This window comes from Triticum urartu, chromosome 7, assembly GCF_003073215.2.
Source record: "Triticum urartu cultivar G1812 chromosome 7, Tu2.1, whole genome shotgun sequence".
In the NCBI taxonomy this organism is placed as follows: Eukaryota; Viridiplantae; Streptophyta; class Magnoliopsida; order Poales; family Poaceae; genus Triticum; species Triticum urartu.
In genome coordinates, this window is record NC_053028.1 from 3,991,846 (window position 1) to 4,000,386 (window position 8,541).

General features: G+C 44.2%; 1 long non-coding RNA gene across 1 annotated transcript; it reads right to left on the bottom strand.

The window, feature by feature from the left end:
* Positions 1-372: 372 nt before the first annotated feature.
* Positions 373-3,265, bottom strand: LOC125525103. Its single transcript, XR_007291149.1, has 4 exons — positions 2,745-3,265; positions 2,589-2,643; positions 1,377-1,536; positions 373-691 (listed from the first exon to the last, which is right to left on the bottom strand). It is a non-coding gene; the product is annotated as an uncharacterized LOC125525103 (long non-coding RNA).
* Positions 3,266-8,541: the final 5,276 nt, after the last annotated feature.

Here is an 8,541-nt window from a genome sequence, read left to right on the forward strand (position 1 = left end):
AAGAAATACAGTCAATTATGACTCCCCATTTTGGTCGTTGATTCGTCGTATTTATTGTTTATTGACCTTTTTTTGACCAAATTCAGAAGGTCAACAGTTGGCCGTCAAGAACAAACAAATTTGACCTTTTTGGAATTTTGGTCATAGCTAGACTGACGACCAAAATTTCAGAAAGGTCACTACCCACTTGCTTGAGCCACGTGGCTGAGCTGACGTGGCATTGTTAGTGACCAAATGGAATCATCATAAATTTCATAGCCCAGTCCACCAATCTAGCCTACATGGGCCTGGCCCAATACCTATTCTTTTACTGAAATGGTCTGATTTATTTGGGCTGATGCATTATTTTCAGAAGCTTGCATATCTCACGTATGAAAACAAGTACAACAGAATACGATATTGCAAATAAATTGTGTATTTCATTTCAGTAACACATCACATGAAATACAATACATCATCCATTAACTCTTCTACACAGCAAGGTCCAAAGTCCAACAAGTGCACAAGTGCACAGCAAAATAATGCTACAAGTGCAAGTGCACAGCAAAAAGACCCAACAAGTGCACAGGCGCACAACAACATAGTTCTACAAAGATTGGACGAGATGGGCAAATTTTAGTTGATCACACATAACATCAATGAGAAACGAAGCTTCTTCTGCCCTTCGCTTCTTTGAGTGCTTCAGATCATCCTGGTAATTGGAACAATCAAACATAAGAAAGCTCACAAAATATGAGCAAACAAAAGATAAATGGAGGTTTTACATTCAGCAATTAACACAAGACTATGACATGCTCCCATAGAAATTTCAGGAATTGCAAGATTATTCTTGTGTTAGCTCAACACTTTGTGCAAAAAAAACTCACATTAATAACTTCCAACATGAAGAGATGTGAATCATATATCTTTAACACAGTAAAATAAACAGCACCGACATGAGCACCACAACACAACACAGCTCATATACCACCAAACCAAACTCAGCACAAACAACACATGCACACAAAGTATGCATGGCTGAAACACAACCTCATATGTAGACTTTAACTTAATTCATGAGTTTGAATTGAAGGAGCAACAATCAGAACCATTTCCTGTAGTGATGTTGACCTTTATTGTTGAACAGGAAAATGCTAACAGCTAGTTACAGAGATAAACATAATCCTCCCAGAAGAGTCTTGGCAATTTGCATAAAATATTAACATGGTTGCAAAACTTCAGTTTGAGGGTAGCATGTTTCTTTAGCCTTTACTTGACTGGAATTACAAAATGAAGCACATGAACAAATCATACGAACAAGCAACCCCATGAAGACCACTCACTTGAATCTTGTTTATACTTTTCTTGCAGATTAAGATGTGGGGGAAGAGCGTTACCTTGATGGGATCTCAGTAGTAGCATACAACCTGGATAGTGTAGACTAACTCCGGAGGAAAAATATTACATTTTCTCGAAGGTGAGATTGAGCTAGACATTGCCAAAAAATCCTTCCATTCACTTGGTTCAGATCTTCCCTATGTGGTGATGAGCATTCCACTGCAGCAAACCAAAAGATAAAATTCAAAATACAACCACTTTCATAGAGACAACTACAAGCCAAGTTTAGGTAATATGACTTCTATAGCATGCAAGATGTTTCTTAGATCAACAAAAGTTGGATGAACATTCTAAAATCAATCTAATAACTAGACTAACATATAAATGCAGACTGAACAAAAACAAGAACAAAAGCTACGACGAGGAACCCTTGAGCGACATATAAAGAGTAGAGTATTCAATGAAGGTCATATTTTCCACAAGACTGATCAAAACAAGAAATATTCGAGTCTACTAATTTATTACTGAATCACATAACATCATAGGAGAAAACAATGATTTTCAAGTTTAACTAAGACATGCATATAGGCTAAGGAGACATGCATATAGGCTAAGGAATAGTAAGTCACAGCCAAAAGCATTTCAACCTCCATTTATTTGCACCCACACAATCATCATGTGCTCACAGTTCAGATCAGGTTATTTAATTATGTAGCTCCGCATTGTTGCTGGCCTGACTAAACACATCCTCTAGCATACGGGGATACATTAATTTGATTAGGTAAGGATTATTATGAATATAAAAGGACATTGCTACAAGGGAAAGCCTGCTGTGGTGTTTGCAGATTATTTGCAGCTGGCACTTATCAACATTATTGACATTGTTTATGACTTGGAAGTCAGTAAGACACTAGCTCAGCTGGTGCAGAGAAGTTGATTATACATGTCTGTGCTGCTACACTGTCTGAGGGTTCCCATGGAACACTCTCAACTAAACAAGCTTTTTCTCAGTGATGAGAGTATCTACTTGCTCTCTCTATAATCAGTCATGATTTTGTTCTTACCATGCATGTTCAGGCATAATTACGCAAAAAGACTTTGTCCATCTCTGGTAAGATACACTAACATGCGTCCGTGCACTACTCATGCATGCCTATAATTTGTTTGTTTGTACACTAGCTGAAAACGGGTGACACAGTTAAGAAAATGGCATGAACATATATCTTCTCTGGCTGCAAATAACATAGCAGCAGATACTGTACTGAACCCACCATTGATAAATTCCCTCACCGACGCTGGCACCTTCAGAGCAGCAGGTTTTAGTTCCTATACATAGCAGCAGATTTGGCACATTCAGACATTAATTTGAGCAGCCACAAACACCTTCATCGATCAATAGTGCTCAGAAAGAAAAGAAAGAGACTGACCGATGCTGAACTCTAAGACGGTAGTGAGGATGGCCCAGACGGGGCTGCGAGCGGCGTGGTCGTCTTGGCCGCGTACACGGGCCGATCGTCCGGCGCCTCATCGCCGCCGACGCCGGGGCCATTGGAGTTGACCCAGTCAAGCGACGCGGCTCACCCAGCACCCGCTGGTCCAGCGACAAGCACAGCGTTCGCTGCTCCGGCAGAGGCGGCAGCGACCACATCGGCGAGGCGGTGATCCGTCAAGCCCCGCCCTCCATTGTGACGCGCGCGGTTGGTGCAACAGCGATTCTAGGTACCCGCCGCCGTCGAGGTCTGTTCCCACCGCCGTCCTGGTAACCTGCCGCCGCAGCCGCGGGATGGTTAGGCCAGATCCGTGTGTGGATTGGATGGATCTGGCCAGATCGAGGCTCGACGAGGAGGAGGGGAGGGGGTCGTGGCCTCGTGGGAGAGTCCCAGACCCGGGGCAAGGGGAGGGGGTGGCGGCGCTGGAGGGGATTCGGAAGGAGTTAGGGTTTCATACATTTTATATGACATGGGCTACTCTGGTTTGGGCCGAGAAGACGCGCGCGGGTAATCGATTTGCAGAAAAAATAGGCTGGGAAATTTGGCGCGAGCTGAAAAATTGGTGGACATATGGCGCGAGCCTTTATTAGGAAATGAGTTGGCATGAGCATATAACTATTTAGCAGTAGTTAGTGGGTTCGATAAAAACTACTAGTGCCACTGGTGTATAAGAAAAAGGTATTATGTTCTTGTTGGCAAAAAAAAGTATTTTATTTTGCTGCTTCCTTCGTCTCATAATGTACGGCAAAAGACATCTTACATTATGGGACGGTTACATTATGAGACGGAGGAAGTATTACGTAGCAAACTAAATTGAATTATATGGGCCTAATGGTCAGCTTATATTGCATAAGGTTTTGATTTTTGATTTTTTTTTTCAAATGGAATCGTGTTAAAAATGAATATTCGTGAAACGACAAATATCAACAGTATGACCCATATATACGCAACTCCTAAAGATCTTTTTTTATTTGGATATGAAATAATATTGATAATCCTCAAAAAATTACAAAAGGGTTGAAGCAAATTTGAATCCTCCAACAATTTTAAAGTTTTTTAATTGAAAGTGAACAAAAAACTATAAAAGCGAAGCCCTTGCATTTTTTAACACCTGTTGGGTGTAGATATACCATGTTGGTCCTGCACGCGTAGGTTGATTTGACACGCATGGCTGACACATAAACAAAATTATTACATGTATACATGACACAGAGGCAAAATTGTTGACGTGCCTACTCACTCACCCTTACTTGGGCCTATGAACATATTAATTTGGTTAAGGTGGACCCAAAATATGGCCATGGATAGTGCTATACATTTTATGACCAATTAACGTGATGCGGCGATGACCTTTTTGACAGATATTGTCACAATGGTGGGGGGTTTGGACCCCTCTGGTCAGCCCTTGATCAATTCGTCAATTTTGGTCACTGATCTATGACCAATAAACCATGGTCGTTATATTTTTGTCATGAACGGGCATATTTCTTGTAGTGAATTAAGGTTCTGCTTGAGAAGGCCGCTCTGTATTTCTGCTGCTAATGCAGTGGTGTGCTCCTCGGTACGGAGGGAGCGCTCCGTATTTCCATTGACTGTTATGACGCCGCGTGGTCCGGGCATCTTGAGCTTAAGATAAGCATAGTGTGGCACCCCGTTGAAGCGAGCAAATGCGGTTCGTCCGAGCAGGGCGTGATAGCCGCCGCGAAAGGTGACGATATCGAAGATTAGCTCTTCGCTTCGGAAGTTGTCCCGGGATCCGAAGACAACCTCTAGGGTGATTGAGCCCGTACATCGGGCTGTTGGAAATATGCCCTAGAGGCAATAATAAATTAGTTATTATTATATTTCCTTGTTCATGATAATCGTTTATTATCCATGCTAGAATTGTATTGATAGGAAACTCAGATACATGTGTGGATACATAGACAACACCATGTCCCTAGTAAGCCTCTAGTTGACTAGCTCGTTGATCAATAGATGGTTACGGTTTCCTGACCACGAACATTGGATGTCGTTGATAACGGGATCACATCATCAGGAGAAAGATGTGATGGACAAGACCCAATCCTAAGCCTAGCACAAGATCGTGTAGTTCATATGCTAAAGCTTTTCTAATGTCAAGTATCATTTCCTTAGACCATGAGATTGTGCAACTCCCGGATACCGTAGGAATACTTTGGGTGTGCCAAACGTCACAACGTAACTGGGTGGCTATAAAGGTGCACTACGGGTATCTCCTAAAGTGTCTGTTGGGTTGGCACGAATCGAGACTGGGATTTGTCACTCCGTGTGACGGAGAGGTATCTCTGGGCCCACTCGGTAGGACATCATCATAATGTGCACAATGTGACCAAGGAGTTGATCACGGGATGATGTGTTACGGAACAAGTAAAGAGACTTGCCGGTAACGAGATTGAACAAGGTATCGAGATACCGACGATCGAATCTCGGGCAAGTACTATACTGGTAGACAAAGGGAATTGAATACGGGATTGATTGAATCCTCGACATCGTGGTTCATCCGATGAGATCATCGTGGAACATGTGGGAGCCAACATGGGTATCCAGATCCCGCTGTTGGTTATTAACCGGAGAACGTCTCGGTCATGTCTGCATGGTTCCCGAACCCGTAGGGTCTACACACTTAAGGTTCGATGACGCTAGGGTTATAAAGGAAGTTTGTATGTGGTTACCAAATGTTGTTCGGAGTCCTGGATTAGATCCCGGACATCACGAGGAGTTCCGGAATGGTCCGGAGGTAAAGATTTATATATGGGAAGTCCTGTTTTGGTCACCAGAAAAGTTTCGGGTTTTATCGGTAATGTATCGGGACCACCGGGAGGGTCCCGGTGGTCCACCAAGTGGGGCCACCAGCCCCGGAGGGCTGCATGGGCCAAGTGTGGGAGGGGACCAGCTCCAGGTGGGTTGGTGCGCCCCGCCCCCCACAAGGTCCCAAGGCGCCTAGGGTTTGGGGAGGGGGCGCCCCACCTAGCTTGGGGGGCAAGTTTCCCCTCTCCCCCCCTTGGCCGCCACCCTAGATGGGTTTGGGGCTGCCGCACCCCTTGGGGTGGAAACCCTAAAGGGGGCGCACCCCCTCCCTCTCCCCTATATATACTTGAGGACTTTGGGGCTGCCAACACAGGAGTTTTGACCTCTCCATGGCGTAGCCCCGCCTCTCTCCTTCCTCCTCTCCCGCGGTGCTTGGCGAAGCCCTGCAGGATTGCCACGCTCCTCCACCTCCACCACGCCGTCGTGCTGCTGTTGGACAGAGTCTTCCTCAACCTCTCCCTCTCTCCTTGCTGGATCAAGGCATGGGAGACATCACCGGGCTGCACGTGTGTTGAACGCGGAGGTGCCGTCCGTTCGGCACTAGGATCATCGGTGATTTGGATCACGACGAGTACGACTCCATCAACCCCGTTCACTTGAACGCTTCCTCTTAGCGATCTACAAGGGTATGTAGATGCACTCTCCTTCCATCGTTGCTAGATTACTCCATAGATTGATCTTGGTGTTGCGTAGAAAATTTTGAATTTCTGCTACGTTCCCCAATAGTGGCATCATGAGCTAGGTCTATGCGTAGTTTCTATGCACGAGTAGAACACAAGTTGTTGTGGGCATTGATTTTGTTCAATATGCTTACCATTACTAGTCCAATCTTGTTTCGACGGTATTGTGGGATGAAGCGGCCCGGACCGACCTTACACGTACACTTACGTGAGACAGGTTCCACCGACTGACATGCACTAGTTGCATAAGGTGGCTAGCGGGTGCCAGTCTCTCCCACTTTAGACGGATCGGATTCGATGAAAAGGGTCCTTATGAAGGGTAAATAGCAATTGACATATCACGTTGTGGTTTTGCGTAGGTAAGAAACGTTCTTGCTAGAAACCCATAGCAGCCACGTAAAACATGCAAACAACAATTAGAGGACGTCTAACTTGTTTTTGCAGGGTATGCTATGTGATGTGATATGGCCCAAAAAGAATGTGATGAATGGTATGTGATGTATGAGATTGATCATGTTCTTGTAATAGGAATCACGACTTGCATGTCGATGAGAATGACAACCGGCAGGAGCCATAGGAGTTGTCTTAATTTATTGTATGACCTGCGTGTCATTGAACAACGCCATGTAATTACTTTACTTTATTGCTAAGACGTTAGCCATAGTAGTAGAAGTAATAGTTGGCGAGACAACTTCATGAAGACACAATGATGGAGATCATGGTGTCATGCCGGTGACGATGATGATCATGGAGCCCCGAAGATGGAGATCAAAAGGAGCAAAATGATATTGGCCATATCATGTCACTTTTGATTGCATGTGATGTTTATCATGTTTATGCATCTTATTTGCTTAGAACGACGGTAGTAAATAAGATGATCCCTCATTAAAATTTCAAGAAAGTGTTCCCCCTAACTGTGCACCGTTGCGAAAGTTCGTTGTTTCGAAGCACCATGTGATGATCGGGTGTGATAGATTCTAACGTTCACATACAACGGGTGTAAGCCAGATTTACACACGCGAAACACTTAGGTTGACTTGACGAGCCTAGCATGTACAGACATGGCCTCGGAACACAAGAGACCGAAAGGTCGAACATGAGTCGTATCGTGGATACGATCAACATGAAGATGTTCACCGATGATAACTAGTCCGTCTCACGTGATGATCGGACACGGCCTAGTTGACTCGGATCATGTACCACTTAGATGACTAGAGGGATGTCTATCTGAGTGGGAGTTCATCAAATAATGTGATTAGATGAACTTAGTTATCATGAACATAGTCAAAAGGTCTTTGCAAATTATGTCGTGGCTTACGCTTTAGTTCTACTATTTAAGATATGATCCTAGAGAAAATTTAGTTGAAAGTTGATAGTAGCAATTATGCGGACTAGGTCCGTAAACTAAGGATCGTCCTCGTTGCTGCACAGAAGGCTTATGTACTTAATGCACCGCTCGGTGTGCTGAACCTCAAACGTTGTCTATGGATGTTGCGAACATCTGACATACATGTTTTGATGACTACGCGATAGTTCAGTGATGTTAAACGGTTTAGAGTTGAGGCACCGAAGACGTTTTTGAAACGTCGCGGAACATATGAGATGTTTCGAGGGCTGAAATTGGAATTTCAGGCTCGTGCCCACGTCAAGAGGTATGAGACCTCCGACGAGTTTCTTAGCCTACAGACTAAGGGAGAAAAGCTCAATCGTTGAGCTTGCACTCAGATTGTCTGGGTACGACAATCACTTGAATCGAGTGGGAGTTATCTTCCAGATGAGATAGTGATGGTTCTCCAAAGTCACTGCCACCAAGCCACTAGAGCTTCGTGATGAACTATAACATATCAGGGGTAGACATGATGATCCTTGAGCAATTTGCGATGTTTGACACCGCGAAAGTAGAAATCAAGAAGGAGCATCAATTGTTGATGGTTAGTGAAACCACTAGTTTCAAGAAGGGCAAGGGCAATAAGGGATACTTCATGAAACGGCAAATCAGCTGCTGCTCTAGTGAAGAAACCCAAGGTTGAACCCAAACCCGAGACTAAGTGCTTCTGTAATAAGGGGAACGGTCACTAGAGCAGAATTACCCTAGATACTTGGTAGATAAGAAGGCAGGCAAGGTCGACAGAAGTATATTGGATATACATTATATTAGTGTGTACTCTACTAGTACTCCTAGTAGCACCATGGTAATAGATACCGGTTCGGTTGCTAAGTGTTAG